This window comes from Urocitellus parryii, chromosome 2, assembly GCF_045843805.1.
Source record: "Urocitellus parryii isolate mUroPar1 chromosome 2, mUroPar1.hap1, whole genome shotgun sequence".
Lineage (NCBI taxonomy): Eukaryota > Metazoa > Chordata > Mammalia > Rodentia > Sciuridae > Urocitellus > Urocitellus parryii.
In genome coordinates this window covers 130,170,735-130,194,440 of record NC_135532.1, presented here as the reverse complement: position 1 = coordinate 130,194,440, position 23,706 = coordinate 130,170,735, and the positions used below count along the sequence as shown (strand labels likewise).

Below are 23,706 nucleotides of genomic sequence, written 5' to 3'. Positions count from 1 at the left end.
AGGAGTTGGCTTGGTGGGGTTAAAGTCACACAAAAGTGCTGATTCACCCAGACATGTGTCCTGTGCAAATAGAGAGCAATAGGTATGTGGATTAATTTTCTTTCAGTTGGCCCAGTCCTACTTCTGTTCACTGCTATGACTTCAACTTATTTCTCTAGACCTTAGAACCTGGTCTTCTGACACCTTAATCATGCTCTTGTCCAGATTGTCCACCAAACGAGGCTTTCTTGATCACTGTACAGACTTCTTTCCATTTTCTGCCACCATCCTGTTTTCCTTAATTTCAATCTTAGGGTAAAAAGACTTGAACTCTTTCAGTGCTGCCTCTTCCTGCCCAGGAAGGCCTAGGATGTCACTGCTATAGCTTCAGATAATTGTTAATCAAGTCTTTAAGGCCTCTGTTATCCCCCAGAGTGGCATGCATTGATTAGGGAAAGGGAGAGTGGTATAAGATTGGGATCCACCTCCCAATTTTGGAGAGCTCAGATCTTGAGTTATGGGAAGTATAACTTTTGGACTTATGGAAAGTATAACTCTGGGGAACAGAACACATGTTTAAACTGTGTCTGCTACTTAGTAGCTATGTGACCTTGGACTTCAACTTTGCTTCTGTAAGATAGAGATGAGACTATTTACTTCATAGTGGTGCCATGATGCATGTATCCATATTTGTACTATCTGTACTTAGCACTCTGAAATAGTCAGTATGATTTTCCTCTTCAGTCCTGTGCCCTCTGTAAAGCTGCTAACATGACCACCACCCCTTAGGGATTAGAGGCCCCAGTCAAATATTAGAATAATGCAGACAGATTGACATAGTCCTGTAGCAGTTTTTGCTTTAAATTCCATTAAAACGTCAATATTTCCCCCCATTTTTGCTCTGTCAGCCCCTTAGAAGTAATTTTCAAAATTTTGAAATGGTAAAACACATGTTTTGGAGAAGGCTTTTCCATAATTTTTTATCGACAGCCTGATTTCTTTCAATCTTGGATGAACTTACTTTCAGATTCTGCTCTGTGTACCCGTAAAAAGTTGAGTCTGATTATTCTTTAGGGACTCAATTGTTCTTTTAATAGATAATTTAGAGTTTTAATTTTAGATATAGTGGCAGACTTTTATTGTTCAAGTAAAACATTTGCATACTTTTTTAAATTAAAAATTTGAATAAAATATTTGACTATTGTTTTTGCTAAATATTCACTGCCTTTCCTAGGAGAGAGTTATAATTCCCAGCTCTGTTTCTCCAGGTTTGCTCTGACAAATACATGTGAAAGAAGTTTTTAAGATTCAGCTGTGGGGGCTGGGGTTGTAGCTCAGTGGTTGAGCGCTTGCCTGGCATGCATGAGGCACTGGGTTTGATCCTCAGCACCACATAAAAAAATAAAATAAAATAAAGATATTGTGTCCATCTACAACTAAAAAAATATTTAAAAAATATTCAGAATATTTAAAAAAATATTCATGTGTTTCATCATGTCTTATCTTTTCCCTGTTGTCACAACAGCAAAAGTGTTCCGGATAGGGGATAAGGAGCTTAAAGCTGAGGGAAGATGAAAATGAGACGTCATTGACCTAGAATGGACACATAGCAGAGCATTGGCAAGAAATAAACTTCTGTTACAAGCACGGAAATTTGGGGACTTAGCTGTTACTGTAGCATAACCTAGTCTACTATGACTGGTATGGGTATACGTATTTGCAAATGTTTACTGATGTTTTATTGATTTGCCAGTTACCTTTTCTACCTCAATATGTGGGTTTTAATAAACTCTGTACTATGGTAATTATTTTAATTTATTCACTTTCCCTATATGGACTATAAGAGTTTCATGTACAATCAAGTATACCTAGAAGATAATAGTTGTTAATAGAGAAAAATGAATTTAACTTGGTGTAAAAGTAAAGGGAATTTATTAGCTGTGAAACTGAAAATTTAAATGTAGATCATGCTTCAGGCATAGTTTGATCAGCAGTCTGGTTCCAGTTCTTCATTGTTGCTCTTGGCACTTCTTAGCTCTGTGTTTTGGCTTCCCTTTCAGACTGTTGCAAAATGTTTTACTATATGTGGTCTTACTCATATTCAGTTGGAGAGAGAAGGCTTCTTTTCTCTTAAAACTTTGAAAAAATAATGATCTTTTCTTTAATTGGACTGACTTAATCAATATGTCAGCTCTGAAGATACTCTTGTGGCTAGAAGAATGAACTGATTAGCTCTGACCTGGGAAATGTGCCCGTCCCTGAAACCAAACCAGAGCCCATCCCTGGAACTTGGAAGGATGTTATATTACTATGAGACATCGAGATGATTGTTTTAGTCAGCTTTTGTGTGGCTGTAACCAAAATATCCTACAAGAACAACATAGAGGAGGAAAAGTTTATGGAGCTCATGGTTTCAGAGATCTCAGTTCATGGATGGCTGACTCCATTGCTTTGGGCCCGAGGTGAGACAGCATATCATGGCAGAAGGGCCCAGCAGAGGAAAGCTTCTCATCTAGTGGTGGGTCAGGAAGCAGAGAGAGGGGAATGGAGAAAGAGATAACAGGGAAGATGAACCCTTCCAGGGCACATCTTCACTGTGACCCTCTAGCCATGCCCCAGCTGCCTATAGTCACCACTCAGTCCATTCAAAGTAGGATGGACTGATTGGTCACAGCTGTCATAATCCAATCGCTTCACCTTCAAACATTTCTGTATTAATGCAGGAGCTTTTGGTCCAAATCATTCTATAACAGATAAATCCAACATTCTCTCTGGCTTTACCTAATAAACATTTATTTCTTAGTCATGTCAGAGACTAATATTAGTGTCATTAATCTAAATGATTGGCTAACTTCCAGGAGGATTTTTAGAGATCTTGAATTTCTATATCTTAGAGTTCCTTTGTCTTCAACACAGGGTTCCAAAACTGTTGCAAAATGGGAAAGATCTTGGGGAAGACCATCCACTTCTTAACTACTTTAGCTCAGAAATGACACACAACATTTTTGCTCACATCATTGGTAGGAACTAGTCATGTGACTCCTTTACGTCAAGAGAAGTGTGAAGTGTGAGGTGATCCCTTGGCTGGGCATCTCCTTCCCAGTGTGCACTCCACACCCTGGAAGGGGGCATGGATCTTTGGGGTCAGCCAGTCCACTCTGCCACAGATGTTAATTCCACCCCCATAGGACAAAGGGTGAGGAATGGAGTGAATATTGGGAAGGCAACTAACCATGTCATCCACACCAGGAAACCTGGTCTTGATGTCAGACAGGCATTGATTTGTGCAGAAGCAGATGTGCAGACTCTGCATTGCCTAGTACACTGACCTATGTGATCAAAAGTCCATGTGTTACTTTGAAAATCATTTCAGAAAACTCCAAACTAGTAAGTAGACAATCACTTGAAGGATGTCAAGGTCCTCTATCTGGAGAAGCAATTGAGAGCCAAGGCTCAGGTGTGGTATGTGTGGGGTGCTCTTTCTTAGGGTGCTGTGCATGGTAGCAGGGGGCAGACACATCAGTTATGTGTAGGAGGACTGCCGGGAATGAAGCCAGCAGATCATGTTCAGGAGGCTCACACAAAGGGGCTGTGTAGAAGTATAACTAAACTACGAAATTCATGTTGAGGGAGTCTTGAGGAATAAGACAGAAGAGTAAGAAGGTGGTGAATAAGTAGGAGGGAGGAAGCTTTAAGACATTTCAGAAATAATGTAAAAATGCCAGTAAAACACTTGTAAATGCTCAGAGTGCATGGGCAGACCAATGAAAGAAAAATACAATTCAATGCAATTATCTATGATGTCAAAGTTTTTATTATCAAGTTCTTGAGTGTGTATGAAATTTGTGTGAATTTTTGTTTCTTTTTTTCTTTTTGTACTGGGAATTGAACCCAGAGGAGCTTAACCATGAGCCACATTCCCAGCCCTTTTTATTTTTTATTTTGAGACAGGATCTTGTTAAGTTGCTTAGAGCCTTGCTAAATTGCTAAGGCTGACTTTGCTCTTGATTTAGCCTCCTGATTTGCCTCTTGATCTGCTGGGATTACAGGCATGTGCCACCATGCCAGGTTTTGTATGAACTCTTCTTATCCTTCAAATATTAAATATTTCTTCTCCAGAGATACTTTGATCAGAATTTCTTCTACCCTCTATTATTTCTTTATTACTGTACTTCATGTCAAAGTTGTAATCATTTGTTTGTTTAATTGGTAGAGTCTATCTCTCATTCTGGATTGCGTTTTAAACGGGAGCAGAGGCCATATCTACTTTGACCCCAATTGCATACCCATTACCTTGCAATGTGCATGGAATAATATTTTATGAGCTCATGGTTGTAAACATGTATGGATTTAAAAAAAATATTTGAAGAGTAGCTCCTCCAATCAAATTAAAGACTTTAAAAGTTCAAGAGATTGGGGTTGGGGTTGTGGCTCAGCAGTAGAGTGCTTGCTTCATACATATGAGGCACTGGGTTTGATCCCGAGCGCCACATATAAAAAAATATAAAATAAAGGTATTGTGTTCATCTACAATCACAAAAAATAAAAAAGTTCAAGAAATTATTTCAAACTTTTAAAACTGAAAGATCACAAATAATGCATTTGTAATTTATTGAAAAGTTTGGTTGAGTGGTTTTGAAGTTAAGTAGGATTTTACTATTGTGTGATATTCTCCAACAGTCTGAGCTAGGAAGTATTGCCAGAGAATTCAAGTCTTCTGGTTGATATTTACTTCAGAGTTCAGGGCCATATATAGGTCTCCAATATCTGATGCCCAGGACAACTTGGCTGTATGTCATTGGCACTCCAAAGTCATCTTTAGCATATTCAGACCTGGAATAAAATAGATTCTTATATTCATAGTCTCCTACTTGGGTCTAATTCCAGTTCTTTATTTCTGGGTAAAAATGTACCTGAAACTTAGTGATTTAATAATTCATTATTATTTCTTACAGTTATGGGTGTTGATTGAATTAAACGGGGTGGTTATGGTTATCACTTGGCATTTCATGTAAATATAGTCAGGTTTTGGCTGGGGCTGCAGTCATTAGAAAACTACTGAGCTGGACATTCAAGATGCTATGGCTGCTGCTACTGGCTATTAGAGCTCAGCCACAGCTCTCCATGACTAATGTGTTTGCATATGGCTTCTCCTATATGGTTTGTGCTTCTTGTAGGATGCTGGTAGGGTTGCTCGTGGGAGCATCCCAAGCTACAATGATTTTTACGGCCTAATGAAACTGGAGGTTTTTTTACTTGAGTCACTATTTCTGGTGGCAGGTGGGGTCGGCACAAGCTGCAGGCCTCTGCAGCTCAGAAGTGTTGCAGCTCTCTATGGTAGGCCATGTCCTCCAGTGTTGCAGCAGAACCCAGCAGCTCACCTTAAGTTTCTTCTTCTTTCTGTGTTCCTGTATCATGAATTAGAAGAATGAAATTCAGACCAGGATGAGTGAGTGCAATGGAAGTCTTTGTTGAAGAACAGGAACAGAACCCTTACACTGAAAAAGGGGACCCATAGCAGGTTTTCTCCTGGCAGTGTGCTAATCTAGTGGTTTATATAGCACATGGTTCACTGCTACTGGTCCACATTTATGCTAATTAGGGCTTGAAACATACTGACATTATTGGCCAATTCTTGAGTCCCAACTTTCAAGTCTGCCCCACTTCCATTTCTTCATGGCAGGTTGGAATTGGGAAGTTGAGGTTGCTGGATGGGGCTGTCGTGCTGTGTGGAGCGCCCTCTGCAGCAGGGTGTTGGATCAGTGCACTTTGGCTCGCCTGGTGCTGATTTGCCATACCTCAGGTCTACCATGCCTGTAAAGGCTCCATGCAGCCAGGGGCTCCAATACACTCTGGCTGCAGCTCTGCCACTTCTCAGCAGGGACCAGTAGGCTGGCTGCTGGGCTTGGCAACAGGGGAGCCATGTCACTAGCACTGAAGTTGTGCTGTGTCACTTCCACTGTATCCTATTGGTTAATCGCACATAACAGGGCCAACCCAGATTCAAGGAAAGGGGACTACACAGGGACATGAATACTGGGACTTGGGGTTCATGGGCATGGTGGGGTATTCATGGAGATAAGTTACTACAGCCTATTTTTTTTTAGTTAATTAATTTGTTCTAATTAGTTATACATGACAGCAGAATGCATTTCAATTCATAGTACACAAATGGAGCACAATTTTTCATTTCTCTGGTTGTACAAGAAGTAGAGTCACACATTTGGGTCATCATACATTTACCTAGGGTAATATTGTCTTACTGCAGCCTATTAAGAAACAATGCAGTGTAGAATCTTAAGCCAGGTCTGACACACAAGATCATTTTCTCTATTCAGAGCCTATTTGTCTCTGGATCATGGTGGAAATAGGAAAATGAAAAATGTTTCTCAACAGATGGAAGTTTCAAGGAAAGAATGTAGAATTAGTATGACTGAAATTTTAAAAAATTTCAGGAAATTGAGCCCAGAAGATCTTGGCTCTTGCTAGTCTGTGGTATGGCTCGACAGATAAAATCTAGAAGGCCAATTGGGGATAGAATTAAGGACCTTCAAAAGTCTAAAGGTTCTAGGAGGTGTACCTTCTTTGTCAGTTATTAGAAACTTCTAAGGAATGGCAGAATTATATTCAGAAGTTCATCTAAATTTTAGTAGAACAAACACGGCACTGGTTGGGATCTCTGGTCTTCTTCCTATAACTTCTCTCTCAGTCTTCTATTTCATGAAAAAAATATCCAGGCATTGTTTTGGAACATTAGAAAAGAGTGTTAATTGTTAGGAAACAAACATGTTTGTCATGAAAAAAAATAAGCCCTTAATCTTAAAAAGAAAGATTCTTTACTAGGAGAATGGCATGGATATTGAAAACCTCAGTTTCAAGAAGCATTTTATGAAGTTGCATTCTGTCTTTGTGGATAAGGTCATCAAAGTGGGCTGAGTGACTTAGACAGCTGATGAAATAACCATATCTAAAGGTCTGTGGATCTGTCAAGCTGAGGAGACTCCTGGGTAGATGGCTGCATTCATCTGCCCTTGCCCTATATTATTTCGCATTGGTATCCATGACGCAGATAGAATGCTTTTCAGTTTTTTCTGATGACTTCACTGGGAGATATAGACAGTATAGGAGATAACAAAGTATGTTACAACTTATTTTATCAAGTTGGAACTCTGCCCTGTGACCTGCAAGTCGCCACTCAGTAGACACAAATGTAAAACTGTTCCTTTAGGTTTAAAGAATTAATTGCATCATTATGGGATGGCTTGACAGCATATTCAAGTGAAGAGTAATTAGTTGAACAGAAGCTATGTATGAATAAGGGATATCACACTGCTGCTGAAAAACTGGCATTATATTAAGGTGCAATAAAGATATAAATTGTGAAAATAATCCACCCTTTTATACTCTTGATTAGTCAGAGCATAATTAAGAGTATCTAAAACAACTTTTTTTTTTTTCCTGGTACTGGGGATTGAACCAAGGAACACTGGTGCAGCCCCCCCCCCTTTTTTTTAAACAGATCTCTCTAAATTTCTCAGGCTGGCCTCCAACTTGTGATCCTCCTGCTTCAGCCTCTCTAGTATCTGGGGTTACAGGTGTGCACTACTATGCCCAACTAGTTGTTACTTTTGAAGAAGGACACTGATAACCAGAGCATGTGAAGAAGAGGTTAAAGTAGACTGTAAAGTGTCTGAAGTTGTGTCATATGAGAAACTAGAGACATTGTTTCATTGTGTATAAACTGGGGATATTGAATTTTACATATTTAATGAATATTTGGAAATTCAAGCTAATAGAATGTGCAGCATTTGGGTATGTTGTTGATAGATAGCTCTAATTTTGATGAAATGTGGAGGGTGGAGAGAACGAAGAGAAAACTGAATTGGAGAATTAGGAGGAATGATGCATCCTCTCCTTTGTTTTAAGCAAATGGTGCATGGCAGGTAGTAGTGGGAGATGATCCTGAAAAAGTAGGTTGGGCAGATGGTTCCAACCTTGAATGCTATAATAGGGTATACAACTTTATCTTAGTAGACAATGGGAAGTCCTCCATAGTATATAAACTAAGGAATACTAATGATGATAATAATAAAGTTAATAGGCACTATTCTAAACATATATACATATATGCTCATTTATTTCCACAAGATCCCTATGAATTGAATATTGCCATTGTCCTCATTTTACAGATGAGAAAGCAGTAGCATAGAAGTCCAGGAACTTCCCCAAAGTTACACCATTTGTAAACTTAGAGCAGCAACCTGTCCCTTATGCTGTGCTGGCCAATGCCCTGGGATTGACTTGGGGGGTGCTGCCTGCTCTAGCTTGTCTGTGCCCTACTTAGCACCTGTGGCAGCACTGAGAGCACTGTGCACCCCCCACCCCCTTCTTGGACCAGCATTTCACTCCTCACTCTTCCTTGGAACTACCCGATAGAAAAACAAGGTACTGGAGATAGAGGAAGCAGATGATTGAAAAAAAAAGTGATTAAGAAGCTGTGTTTACTTTTTGGATTTTGAAGCCTTTCAAGTTTCAGGTTTGAACAGTGGGTCTTGGGCGGTGTATCCCGACTGTTTGGGTCACTGCCAAGAGTTGGGTGTGTCCAGCACAGAGGAGTGATTTAAGAGTAATTTAAGTTTAAGTACTCCCAAATGAACATTACCCCAGTAGCATAAGGTTAAATTCTGGGTTTGCAAGGCCCCAAGCAGACATTTAAAAAAGAGACCCTTTGGCCCTTTGTTCAAATCTCACTGATGTCTGGCTGCCTGCAGTTCTGATTCTACTTGGGTGGCACTGATGTCTGAAAGAGAGAAAAATGTTGACCCGAGCTGGGGCTCTTCTGTCCTCCACTTTTGTGCCCCCATTATTCTTGCCAGCAAGAGAGAGGGATTCGCTACTTAAATGAAAGGCCTGAATTAGCAGGTCATGGGTGTGGGCTAATAGTGACTTTGATAAACTTACTTGTGATGCCCCTATATGACCACCTTAGTTTAAAAAAGAGGTGATGGGAGGGGAGGGGGATAGGAAGGGCAGCAGAATACAACAGACACTAGTATGGCAGTATGTATAAATGTGGCTGTATAACCGATGTGATCCTGCAATCTGTACACGTGGGAAAAATAAGAATTCATACCCCATTTGAATCAAATATATGATATATGATATGTCAAGATCATTGTAATGTTTTGAGCAACTAAAAAAAATTTTTAAAAATCCTACTGAGCATGACCTCAAAAACTGTAAATAAAGGATAAAGCCAATCCTATCCTGTTCTATTAATGCTGGCTAATAAACTTGATTATCTTATTGCCAGCAAAAACATTGTGTGTGTGTGTGTGTGTGTGTGTGTACATGCACACACACATTTGTGTATTCTGGAGACTTGAGAATATTTAGCTTAATGACTATTTTGGGAGGACCTAAGGTTAGTCAGGTCAGTAATGCCATTTTCCTCTCCTTCTACAGTAATGCTTACCAAGCATCTTGGTGTTCTTGCTCCTATCAATCCTCTACCTGTCAATCCTGTACCTGTAACTGAGGGTCCTGTTCAGGCATGTTGAACGGCCCTGTTCTGTGAAATGGATTCTTTAATAGCAGGCCTGAGTGGTGGACATCAACCAGCCACCCCTTTTTACTCAGGGTCACATTGGTTTACCTCCATTTTTCCTTTTCACTTTTCTGTCTTTCCTCTCTGACTGTCCCCCTTTCCCTAGTCTCAGTCTGATTCTTTATTATCCTTTGGTCCTCTTCCTCTAGACCCCACCATCAGCCTCCCTCCCTCAGTTGGCTGGCACGCAACAATCACTTTACCCAGGACGCACCCACTGAGGCCACGTCACTGGAAAGGGCAGAGTCAGGGTCCCAACGTCGGATGTTGGGATGCTTTGGGGACTGCCTTCCCACTGGTTGATCCGCCCTGGTTGAGTGTGTGGGTGAATTATGCGCTTGCTGTGGGGAACAGGCAGGGCCAGACTCTCAGCAGGAATATAATCCGTGCCTGATGAAGCCTCCACCCTCTAAGCACCTTTTGTTCCTCAAATCCCACTTTGTGGGTTGACATTACAGTGTGAGGAGTGAGTAGCTCAACTACCACAGCATGTTTCTTCTTCTAATTCATTTAACACACACCCATCTATCTTCTGCTAAGATATACAAGGATGAGATAAATGGGAACATAAGGATCATATTGTACTTGAGTTATATCATTGCTGACTTCCTGAGAAGCCTGTTCAAACGACCAGAGGATGTTAACTAAATTGACAATGTGTTTCTCTGAGGTGGAAGTGAGCAAAACATCTGCTTTTATAATAGTCTGCTTGCCTGGATAGGCATGTACCGTTTTGTTGTTCCAGAAGATTTTCAAGCAAATATACTGGTGAGTTTCAATGGCTTGGAACTTCCTGTTTTGTGATTTTTTTTTAAATGCCTTTGGAGAATGGGCAAATGTTCACAGAATTTTGTGTTGCTTTAAATGTATTCTCAGTCCCTAGGTTACTCCAGCAAAAGATAGATTAGGAAGCTGCATGGGACAGAGAGCAGACGATAGGTCCATTGCTTTTCTCCGTCAGCATATAGCGTTTGTTGACACTCTTATGTAACACAATGAACCTAGTGTTGAAAACTCTTGGGCCAAGAAATACAGAACAAGTGTCCTACTAAATGTTCAGAAAGTCTGTCCAAGCATTTTTCTTTTGATTTACAATCTCTGTTCAGATAGGACGTCAGGAAATCAAACCAAACGGAAGTAAAAGGCTTTGGGATGAGCTACCTGAGATGGATTGCTGTGAATTTCATTTAGAATTTGAAGGACATAATACTTAATGGTGATATTGGCAGAGAGAACAGCATTTCTGTTGTTTTCCTGAGAGCTATGACTCCAGCCAAACTTACTGTTTGACTCAAAAGCATAAGCTTTGAGCGTCTGAAATTTTGTCATCTTTTCTTGTATGTAGTCTTGGGCAATTGTCTTTACTTCTTTGGACTTTGAGTTAGCTCATCTTTAAAAATGGGGTGGTAAGTTTATATTTTTATTTTTCTTTTTAATCTCAAGATGGTGCTCTGTGATGGGGAGATGACCTTTGCCTCTTTGGATTGAGTCATTCCATCTGTAAAATGGAGCTATAAATATAATTTGTTCTCAGAAGGATCATCTGATTGGTGGATGCTGGATGGCTGGTGAGGAGAGAATGGAATCTTTTGCATGGAAGAGTGTCCTTGAATTTCGTAGCCCATATTTGAATGAGTCTCATGGGATGGATTGCTAAAAGGCTTTTATGTTGCTTTATTTTGAATATATTTGAATTTACATAAACATATGAAAAATCTCTCTAGACTGCTTCTAGGGAAATGAAAGGGAAGAAAGAAGTGAGGAAAGATGCCCGCCAGTGGCATTTACTTGCTCTCCGGTCTGTGTAATCCCCTTCACGTAAGCCAAGTGCTGGTGAAGAAAAGGCCTGTAAACTCAGTGACAATGTGTTGCTAAGAATGTCACAGAGAAAGAGTCAAAATGCTATTGTTTTTCCTGAGATAGGAAAAATGAAAGCCAAACAACAGTGACAAGACAAAATTAGCCTCCTCTTTCGATGTAATTAGCAGGGGGCTTCCTAAAGTATAGGGTGTAGACTGGAATGGAGAACTGAGTGATTTTAGTGGTTCATGGGCCTTGAACCAAGAAGTGAGAATTATTTTCTTTTAAGCTCTCTTCTAGTCTTTCCAATAACTGAAAAAATAAATGCATTTTTAATATGTGCTAATTTCTCCATTCAATAAAAAGAGGGAAGCATGGTTGAGTAAGGGAATTTAGTTAGAATTAAACAACGTTGTTTTTATTTTCACTCTTTTTGCTATTCCTTGTAGTATGGCAAATGATACTGGTTTTCCATTTAAAATTGTTTTTTTTTTTTAAAGTAGATTTGAGGGACACAAATGAGTGTGAAGAAGGTCGCTAAGTGGCTTCAGGTGTGTGTGAAGGAGGTGCAAGGATGAGTGAAGTTTGGAAAACACTGGCTGCATATGTGAAAAACTTCCAAGTATTTAAGAGGCAAGGCTGAGATTTGAAGCTAGGGCACTGATTGAAGCCTGGAGGGCCTTTCTGTGGGGTCCCTGTGCTCCACCACTGCAGAGCTATGCACAGCAGGATCTTGGTTGCAGATGGAGGACATCAGTATGCTTCCCAGGGTGTGGATATTGGGATCTGTCTCCACACTGAGTTAAAGAATTCCTTTCTACCGCTGAGCAAAGTTTCATGAGGATTAATTTTGAGGCAGGATTTCTAGCATAGTAGATTTCTCTTCCCATAGCTCATGACAATAAGAAGAAAATGTCCCAAACAGCATCTCTTCTATTGGGCACCTGATGAACCCAGCTCTCTGATATAACTACACACTGAGTCTCAGAAAAACCCCAAGCTTATTTATTCAGAATCTTCTGCACCTGCGCATACGTGAAGAGTTTTGTGTTTTTTGGGGGGAGATCATGTTGTTCCAGGGTTTGGCCTTCCCTCACCCCCAGGGTCACAGTAGATGTTGGTGACATTGAGATGGCACAGGGGTCATGACAAAAGCTGCTGTGTGTTTTCCCTCCCACGGAGGAAGGCTGGTTTCTTTCTTCAGTTGTGTGGAGGGTGTCATAAGCCATTCTTCTTCCATCTACCAGTCCTGCTGGGACTTGTTTAGGTGGCCAATGGAGGAGTGGGCAGGGACCTCTCCCTTAGCAGGGCTCCAAGGAAGGGCCAGTAGAGGTGGTTGGTGGTGGGAGCCAGCATTCTGTTCCTCTCAGGAGGCCCTGTTTTGATGGATGGCCGGGCAGCCTGTGCTGCCCAGCCCACCAGTGGTGGCTGGAGCTGGTGAAGTGTGTCCCTGTTAACTCCACTCTGGGCAGTGAACTGAAGAAAGAGCAAAGCCCAGGAAATGGACCTTTGGGGGCAGTGGTGGAGGTGAAGTGATTGGCAGCAAAGCTCACTGCTTGTCTTCAACCATTCAGTGGTTCCAGAGGCAATGTACTTGCAATATTAGCAAGAGAGAGGCCCGGGAGGACGATGGGTTTCCACAAAGGTGTTATCTGTGTACATGTTCTCATACACAGATAGCTTTCCAATTGCATCCGTAAGAACACTATTGGGGAGTGAAACTGGTCAAATTATGTTATATGCGTACATGAATATGTCACAACAAAACCCACTATTCTGTATAATGAATATGCACCCCAAAACACATTAAAAATAAACATGGGAGTCCAGATTAAAAAGAAATGTGTATTAACTAAAATATGCCTGTTTGAACAGCAGAAGTTCTCAGTGGGAGAGTGATGCTGTTATTTGATAGTTCACTATTTAGTATTTATTAATCCAGTAAACATTTAGAAAGCATTGTGTGGGGGATGGTCACATGGGCTGGGGTCCATTTGCTCTGGTTTTCCCTTCATGAAGGGCCTCAAATTTAAGCTCATGAGATTTTCTCCAGACAAGGGTACATACACTGTAACAGAGCTTACACGGAGGCTTGAACAAAGCCCATCATAAAACTTTAAACTCGTGTTCTATTACAAAACCATACTGTCTGCATGGCAGTATGATTTTAGCAAACACATAAATGTTGTATTCATAGACATTTTTGAAATGCAAAAAGCATCTACTTTTTATTATTTGTAAATATTGCAAACATAACACGATTTTTATGTCACTTCCTTCCTACTCCAATGACCATCTTAAGAGCTTTCAAACAACAACAACAACAAAAAGGTAAGTTCCAAGAAGGGGCAAGATAATAGAGACAAGAAGGGGTGGTATGTTCTTTCAGTGCTTTGAGTTCTTTGTGAGGTGAAGCACCATGGAAACCCACTCGGCTTCTGCATTTTGCTGGATGTGCTGGTAAGCCAAACTTTGCCCAATGTAGGATGTTTGTCAAAGCATAATGGCCAACAAAAAATGCCACACACTTCCCTACTGTGCATTCTGCTCCTCGGGTAGGACTTCCTGGTTTGCAAGAGCACCTGTGCTTCCTGCTCTCCAGGCCTTTGAGCAGTGAACCAGGAACGCTCCTCCCCCTGAACCTCTTGTGGAGAACTCTGAATGGCCCTTTAAGGTTCAGAGTATTTACTGCCTCTTCTTGGAAACCGTGCTGGCCCACCTTTTCAGCAAACTCCTGCACTCTTCTGCCCCATGGAATGAGTTGTCCCCTCCCCTGAGGTGCCTTGGTGCTTTGTATGTGTCTGTTTTTGGTCTCACCACACGATGAACTTCCTATATGGGGCCATGTCTTATTCATCTCTGGATCCTTAGCCAAGTAGCTTGCAAAGGAAAGGTGCTCCAAAAATATTAAACCTAACTGAATCTTTTAATAAAATGATGAGTGTAACCTCTAACACTATAAAAATCAAACAAAAACCCTCAGAAGCAACAATGTGCACTAAAAATTAATTTGAAAAATTTCCTTCCATGTACTGTTAGCAAAGTACTTTACTTTTATTGCCCTCTCCTGTGCTATAAAACTCTTTTGAGTGTTCTAAAAATATTTTAAAAAAATAGGCATTTAGAACCTTTTTAATGAACTACTTCCAAATGTGGCTAAGATGTTTGAGGCTTTCCCCACAGCAGGTGTAAAACCAGCAGTTGGAGCAAAACACCAGGAAGCTGGGAATTCCTGGCCCAGAGATGGAGAGGTACCTGTATGGAAGTTCCACAGGTAGCAGGTGACACAGTTCTTGGTGGAGACCCAGGGTAAAGGGTTGAAGTTCTCTCTGGGGGTGCTGCTTCCTGAGCTCTTACAGAATAATTGGTGTATCTCCAGGTCTCCCCAGACTTGACTTTATGTCTGAGCAGGTGCCTTTAAGGCCTCTGCTTTACCTGTATCCTGACCATAGCACTGCTCAAGTCTGCAGGTAAATCACATCTTCTCTACTCCCTCCCAGAACCTCTGGATTCTGATTTTCCAATGGCCCTTGTTTATAAGTGCTTTATGGTAAAGTGTATTTGAGATGGTCTAGTCTATCTCACAAGTCAATGTGAAGAAGGAAAAAAGGCTGGTCTCAAATACAGCAGGAAACAAACAAACAAACAAAAAAGAAATAAAAAAAAATAAAGATGGATTATGGACCAAAAAAGAAATAGTAATTATTTCATTTGCTTCTGAGAGTTTAGCGTCAAATGCTGCCATTAGAATCAATTACTGTTGGGTTTCAGCGTTACATTCCAACTTAAATTTCATTGCAATGCTTTTGTGTGTGTGTGTGTGTGTGTGTGTGTGTGTGTGTATTAAGAGGAAAAATTTTATATGTGCATTTTTTATTAAACTAGCTTATTTGTAGTTCAACCTAAGAATTCACTAGGTACTTTTCCGGTGATTGGCTCATGTCAGTGTGTATTTAAGGCAGCATGGAAAAGCAGTATTAAGCCGTTAGGTAATGTCGCTCCGTATCAGTTTCAGGTATGATCATGTGAATAGTGAGAAGTATAATAGCTGTGCTTATATCTTGGCAGCAGATGGCTTTTCACTCCTGCCTCATTTCTCTGAGGCTCTGCAAAGGCCAACCACATAAAATGACTTCTGCATCTCCATTCAAACCTCCCGACGTAGTGCCATTTTTGTTGGACCTTGTACACCTGCTTTCACTAGGGCTCGGGTCTCATAAAACTGTCAATGGAACCCTTTCACCAGAATACATTAGCATTGCTTAGAGGGTTGTGCATCACTTTTTTGACTGCTGTAAGTCGTTTTAAGCAGAACTTAAAAGGGTTAATTGATTGGCCCTCCTTTAAGGGAATACTAATACAGATTGACATCAGCAATTTTAGTGACACATTGAACATGTGCATAATCCTCTTCTTGATGAGCGTGCGTATGTGCTCACAAGAGTCAAATATCTATGGAGACATTAAGAACAGAGAAAGGGGAAAACTCAACTTATGGGAGAGAATGGAGAGAAGAGAAGCAGGGATAAGTTGGAAGAGAAAAAAAAAAAAGAGAGAGAAAAGAAACCTTCAATTCACATGGCATTATCAAGGAGCAGACAAACAGAATCTTCCGAGACTCAACATTTCTGAGATAATCATGTAAAAGATGAAACCCTGAAGCCTGTTACCAGAAACTGGGTGTGTTTTAGGTGTAAGAAGAAAAGGAAGATTGCTTAACACTGGAGAACTTGAGATGGGTTATTAAGAGGGAGAGGAAGGCTGCTGTGGGGGCAGGCATGGAGCAAACCTCAGAGCTGCTGTCTGCAGAGCCGTTCCTCCGTGATCTAATGAGATCAGTGGAGGCCCCGTTGTTGAGGGAGAAGGAGAGGAATAGTTATAGATGAGACATTTTTTAACATTTTGTTTCTCGCCATTAACTACTTGGAGGGCAAAAGTATGTTAAAAAGTATGTTAAAATGAGGGGTACTCCCCACCCCCTCCAGTTATTACTAACTTTCTAATTGGGCCATAGAGCAATTTACATAGTACGGTGGAAATTTTTCTAATGTATGATCATCAATGAAAATAAATCTGGGTTTTCAGGTTTAAGAGGGTGACAGTAAACTACAAATACTAGATGATGCAGCTCATGTTATAAACACATTGACGGTTGGTCCTATATCATGTTCATCTGAAGTTCTTTCTGGTACTGTATTCCATTTTTAAACCCAGGGAAAAAAAAAATCTCAGGGAAATATTGGGAGCTATTTTTGTCCCTTCACAATCATTATTTTTCCTAGGCAAACATGAATAAAATGAATGTTTTGAAAGATAATTGATAAATAGTTGTTGTAGAAAAATTGCCTACTAAATAATATTTTATGTGATTTTTTTTCCCCTATGCTGTTTTGTGGATGGGTGACCTCTTTGCTGGTGGGTATGACGTATCCGACTTGGGAGGTTTGTGGTTATCATAGGATCTGTGCTTCAGATTACCTCTCCCAACATGGGAAGAACGTCTGGTTGCTGGTCAATTGCTTTAGATTCTCAGATGAAAACGAAGCTCACATTGCCAAATATTTTTACTGGGCCTAGTGACAGATCACCTGAGCGTATCCTTCCTTAACAATTAACTTCAATTTAGAAGACATTTCGAGTCTTTTGGAAGACATTTAGTAGCAAGGGGAGTGATTTGTGGAAAGACTGTGAATTTCAGTCTCTCAGATGAAAGATGATAATGGGATTGAAGTCTTTCTTTCTGATTTATTATTGGTGTTCCTGTTTCTTGTGCAGTGAAACTTCGTATTTTTCACACAACGGAGCTTCTTTCAACCAATAGCTGATCCAGTTGTGAGAAGATTGGGTTTAGACTGTTAAGTACATTTAATATAGAGCAGGCAAAGCTTAAGAGCCTGGTTAAAAAAAAAAAAAAGAAAAAAGATATTGTGAAAATAGCTAGAACCTGCTAAGAGTGAGTAAAAGTCTCCTTTTACTACATAGGAAGGAGATTGATTTCTTCATCCCAGATTGGTATATTTTGGAGGAAGTGCGAGAAAAAGAATAAGATACTGAGCACTCAGCTGACAGTAGAGAATCCAGAAATTAAAAACAACAACAACAACAACAACAAAATCTAAGCAAAAAAACCAGTTTTTCTAAGAAATAATTCTCACTTATTAATTTGTCACCTGTCCAATGTTCGTAACCGCCTTTTGGTGACTCTAGGTGGCTTTTCATTCATGTCAGCCATGAAGGAACCCCTATACTGCCTCCTAAAGTCGCCATTCTCTTCGAGGAGGACAAGCCTCCTTGTCCCTGAGCTCTGAAACTCCGAAGGGCTGGGAGCTTCGGGGATGGTCAGAGATCTCAATCTTGATGAGAAATTCCTTGTCAGCGACAACTTGCCATAAAGCAGGGCCGTTTTCCCAGAGGGGCCGGTAAAAATACACACACATTAGTAAAGTAAAGCCAGGGGAAGACACTGCCAGGTCGGGCCGTCCAGTCCAGTCGAAATGTTTGTGCATGCCAGACACCGTGTCTGGCTACCTCGAGGGAGGGTCCCTGTTTGGTCTGGGAAAACAGTTCCATGTTTACCACCAGGGAAGGCCCATGGGTGAGTAACAATGACCAGGCCCCAACTGCCAGGAAGAGCCTCCTTTCTAAATGACTGTCTCATTAGGTTGAATGGGAGCGTTTTTTTTTCACCCTGTGACCCTGAGATAGAGCAGCCCCAACAGCTGTTCCTGTCAGAGGGTGGCACATAAGTCTGTGAACCCAGAGTCCCTCTGTGGATTTGCCACTCAGTGGAAGGAAGGCGGCCACCCACTTTGGTGGTGCCGTGGCCATTGTCAAGAGTGTCCTTCCGTTTCCTTCCTTGGGGTGTCTTTAGGGGGCCTTCTGCCACTTGTGGGGGGTTGCTTAGCACATTCCAGTGGGCTGCCCGATGTGTTCTCACTTTTCCAATTGAAGACTTTTTTTGACAGAAACATCCAAGAGGGAAGTGTCGCCTGCTGGCGGAGAAGTACCAATTACAGAAAAAAACCAGTGCTGGTCAGCATGTGGGTAATTATTTATCTCAGCTTTCTGTAATAGGAGGGGCATTTTATTCAAGCCAGGCAGAAATCTGGCCTTTTCCCAGTTGTGAAATTCTATTGACAAAGGTGTTAAACGAAGGGCAGGGTAACGTGGTATGCGAGGCCTTCATCTCGGTGACCTGGGCCTGTGTCAGGCCCAAGCTGAACTGACCAGAATGACTTTGATTTGATGACCGTTAAAGGTCAGGCACATAATGGGATCAGATGTGTCAGTGGAGGGTGAAGTACACAGCATAATAGATTGATGGTAATTAAGTAGTCGTGTTTAATAAGAGTCATCAGAGTTAAAGGCACTCTTGGAATGAGCAGCTTGGGAAAGGAATGGGAAAGCAGGAAGAAAGGAGGTGGGAAACATCTTAGGGAATCATTTTTTTAATTACACTAGAGGAGAGACCAGAGGAAGTGTGTGTGTGTGTGTGTGTGTGTGCGCGCGCGCTTGCTTGATTGCACACTTGAGTTTTAGGAAACCTAGCTCCATTTAAAAATTTTTTGTTGTTGTTGTTATTTCTAGACAGTTTTTTAAAACAGGACAAGAGGGTAGGTAGAGGATAATTAATGACCCCCTATTATCCTAACTTAGCATGTTTACATTTAGAAAATGTGAACCATAAATTCTCCAAAACCAAACCAAACAAAACCCATTTCAACAAATATTTCCAACACTAATCTCTATTTTCTATAGGATGAGAATCTCGGTTGTTATTGGCATATGATTTTTATGCAAATCATCAAACTCATAGAATTAATTGCTTGTTCAATGAAAAATTTGCAGTTTAGAAAGTTGTTCTTCAACACTACTTGATAGTATTATTATTGTCACTTAGTAAGAGAGCACAGTGAAGTAAGATATACGAAAAAGGGCAATTTTGAGTGTTGCTCTATCACACATTTTTGATATTATTTTTGTCATTTTGCACAAACCATTGTTGGGATTTACATGTGGATTGTCTAGGTTCAGTCTAGAATGAGCAGGTGTTGAGCAAGCAAAGAGTTAATCAGGAGGACTGTTACTTCACCACTTAGGAAGGAAAAGTCCAGGTAAGGGGCTTCACCGCTGTCTACATTGTGACTTGACAAGTCTCAGTGTTCCATGCTTCCTAATTCTATGCCACAAATACATGTGGAAGACGTGTTCTGACCTGCGGGAGTTTCCCTTCCCTTCCCAACTCCCCTTCCCTCCTTCTCTGTCTCTTTCTTTCTCAGTGCTGGGGATGCCACCCAGAGCCTCACCTATGCTAGGCAAGGGCTCTATCGCTGAGCCACATCCCTGGCCCCTCACATATTCTTTTTATGTCATCTTTGACTCCGTAAATATTCTCTATCTTGAAACAGAGCAGAATTGGGAAAGATTGTGAAGTGGAAAAAGTTTTTTTTTTTTCTTTTTTTTTAATGAATAACCTGGTGTTCTTCCTTCTAGTGACCTGGTCTTCCAGGGCAGTCTGAGCTTATGCCCTTAAGCACTGTGCAGTACTGTCTGAGAGTCCTGGAGAATATGGTTTGTTTTTCTGAGCGTTTGATCTTATCTTTGAGACTCTGGTGCCAGTGCAGTGCCAGGAACACAATAGGAGCTCCATAAAAGAGAGCCGATAGTCACTGGATCAGACGAACCAATTAATTCCCACTGATATCAGCTAACATTTTTATTCTGACAAAAATGTCTCAACAATAAATGATATAATCTCCGCAGATAGGTAGAAGTCGATATGTTCCATGAGATGTCTTGTAGAGCCCACCACAAATAGTACTAGGCACAGGGCCACGTATCCTTGCCCAGTGTGAAAACAGCCTCCATACAGCATGTGACCCTGAGTAAGTGGCATAATAGAGACACGGAGTCCTATGGCTGGAAGTGATGTTAGTTCAACCCCTTTTAAGACTGAACTGACTTCTCTTAGCATCTGTGTGACAGCTCAAAATATTCAGCATGGAGAAAGAGTTTGGAGGGCTTGAAACACAAATATTATCATTTTTTAAACCCAATGGCCAGGGTTCCATCTCTTGGCAGTTGTAAGGGGCCTCATCCTTTGTTGTTGGGTTTGCCTTACCTCTTTATGTCGGTGACAGCAAATGATGGCAAAAGCTGACAGTGGCAGCCTGGAGCTAGCCCTGCAGGTGTTCTTGACACCTACTGATGAGCAATTTGAAGAAGTCACAATTGACACTCCCTACATAAGCCTGTTTATTTGCAGAAACATTTATTTATTCAAAAAAATTTCGTTTGTTCTTTTTAGTCATACATGACCATAGAATGTATTTGAACATATCATACATATGTGTAGTATAACTTCCCATTCTTGTGGTTGAACATTATTAGAGTTACACTGGTCATATATTCATATATGAACAGAGGAAAGTTGCGTCCAATTCATTCTACTGTCTTTCCCATTACCATCCCCCCTTCCTTCCCTCCACTCCCCTCTGTCCCAATCCAGTGAACCTCTATTCCTCCCTCCCCATAGCCTATTGTGAGTCAGTATCTGTATATCAGAGTGAACATTCAGCTTTGGTTTTTTAAGGATTGGCTTATTTCATTTAGCATGATAGCTTCCAGTTGCCATCCACTTACTGGCAAATGCCATAATTTTATTATTTTTTATGGCTGAGTAATATTCCATTGTGTATTTGTACCGCATTTTCTTTATCTATTCATCTATTGAAGGGCACCTAGATTGGTTCCATAGCTTAGTTATTGTGAATTGAGCTGTTATAAAGATCGGTGGGGCCACATCACTATAGTATTGCAGAAACATTTATAAACCATCAAACAGACCAAATAGATATTCTTCAAGTAATACTACTATAACCACTGGTTGCTTAAATCTATCAAGTACTTTCTCCATGGCAAACATTGTTCTAAAGACTTGCATATAGGAATGCATTTAATCCTTTCAACAACTCAACAAAGCAAGTGCTACTAATATAGCCATTCTACAGATTAGGATACTGAAGTACTGAGAAGTTAAGTAAATTCTCAATAAGAGATGAAGAAGTGAAGCAACACCCAGAGATACAACAGTTACTAATATGGCATTATGTAAAAATGTGGATGTGTAACCGATGTGATTCTGCAATCTGTGTTTGGGGTAAAAATGGGAGTTCATAACCCACTTGAATCTAATGTATGAAATATGATATGTCAAGAGCTTTGTAATGTTGTGAACAACCAATAAAAAAAAAAAAGAGATGAAGAAGTGTCAAATGGCCCAAAGTTTCAAATAAATGGAAAATTCCTCAATACTATCTGACATACTAGACTAATTCATCTCTTTTAATTCCTTTATGAAGTTGAATCTTTAGCTAGGATAGTTATCCTAGGCTTTCAAAGTTGAAAAGGAGTTTAGAGAGCACCTGGCTCGAAACATGAGTTTACCGATTAGGAATTTGAGGCTCAGAGAGGTGAAGTGACTTTCCTAAGATCACACAGCTCTTTGAATGCAGACTTCAAGCCTTGTACCCTCTCTCCTATGTGTGCATTTTTCACGTGACTTTTTCATTTTTAAAATGGCATGAAATCAGAGTGTTTAGCCTTCAATCGACCCTTCTGTTTTACAGAAGAGAAAACAAAGACACTTTGAAAAAAATAATTAGATCTCAGTTCTTTGAGTGCTTATCGCCAGCACTGGGCTGCATTAGAATCTGTGGTGTCTGAGGCCTGGACCTTTGCTTGCTCCCCTGAGCCTGGTGCCTGGCTGCACCTTGATAAAGGTAATAATAGGTGTTATCTGCCTCTCCTATCCTGCCCTTCACTAGGGTATTTTGGCTGTGGTTTCTTCCGGAGTCTGTGGAGACGACCTTGGCTGAATCACTTAAAACACTTTTTAATCACAACCAAGCACCTTATTCTACCAAAATAACTCCTTTTATAAGTGTCCCAATTTGTTCAACAGACAAGCATCAAACAGTGACCGAGAAGCTGGAAGCAGGCATCATCATCCGATGACTAAAATCAAGGAACAGAATGATTTAGCAATGAGTGAACATTTGGCAAAGAAATTTGTCATCAGGCTTTCTCCCAACTCTTTCAACAGAGGAGGAAAAGAACCTTCTGAGAACTGTTTGAAATGGTGGAACAGCAATTAAAAGCCCTTCGTCATTCAGGGATAGGAAGCAGAAATGAGGGTAGCTGCCTAATATGGTGCTATGGGCGTTGGAGGCCCGAGGGTTGCAATGGAAATAAACCTGATGAAAACCAAATAAGATGAACACCAGGGAGTACAAAAGCAGGAAGGAAGATGACCATCACTGGGGCCCTCTGAGCCTTGTGTTAAAATGAGAATTCTGTCCCCTTCTAAGAATAAGCCTTCCAGTATTCGCTCCAGGAAGTCCCATTGCTTCAGCTTGGAGGGCTAATATGAAAAACAAAGCAATTGTTTGTTGACACGTATTCGAGCAGGTGCAGTTCCATTTTAAACAAGAAGCCGCTATTGTTTTCAGGAATCATGGTGATGAGTGTCTTAGAACATGAAGGGCTGGCGGGTTGGGCAGTGGGACACCGGGGCCCTGTTTTTCACTTCTGCCTTTGGGTCCTCTGAGCCTTTCCGACTAGCGCCCCCTACAGGTTCCCGTGAGCTTTTTTTTTTTTTTAATTTTTAAAAACCCTGGTTTTCATGTTTGGAAGAACATTCTTTGGCAGAAGCAGGGAGTAGGGCTGTCCAGATATTTGTTTGCAGGACATCCTTGATTTACTGTCTTTGGTTCAGGGAAAGGCCGATCAGCAAGGGTCAGGGCTGCGCTGGGTAATTAACAAGTGAGAAGTGAGTTTGGAATGAGGCTTTTGCTAAAATCACCAGGGACCTGAGGCCCAGTCATCTCTCAGGTGACCTGAGGGAAGAGACTGAGAGAAAAGGGTGAGTGCAAACCTTGAGGCCCTTCCATGCTTTATGAGGACCAGGCTGGGAAGGACCTGCTGGCTGGACCACAGGCACCCAGGGAGCTCCTTCCTTTTGTGCGGGTGACACCCCGCAGAAGCCCAGCCTTATTTGTGAGATGTGGAGCTGTGTGGAGCGCTGCCGTGATTTATGGGCAGCATCCAGCAGTAATCCCTCCCCTGGCTCCCGGTCGGCCTGCTCGGTGCAGCTGGCACTAAATATCCAGCCCGGCTGGGGATGCGCTGCCGCCCGTGGACTTCAGTCTGAGGGCCGTGTTAGCCTCTCAATTTACTTTTTCCAAACCACGATAAATCCAGGCCCAAATGGCAGCAAAAATTAACTGTGAGAATGCCACCATCATTTGCAGGCGAGTGGC

The 23,706-nt window shown here is 41.1% G+C and overlaps 1 protein-coding gene across 1 annotated transcript in view; it reads left to right on the top strand.

Moving 5' to 3' along the window:
• Positions 1–23,706, top strand: part of Mecom (MDS1 and EVI1 complex locus) — a 542,464-nt gene that overhangs the window by 22,476 nt on the left and 496,282 nt on the right. The window lies entirely within an intron of this gene.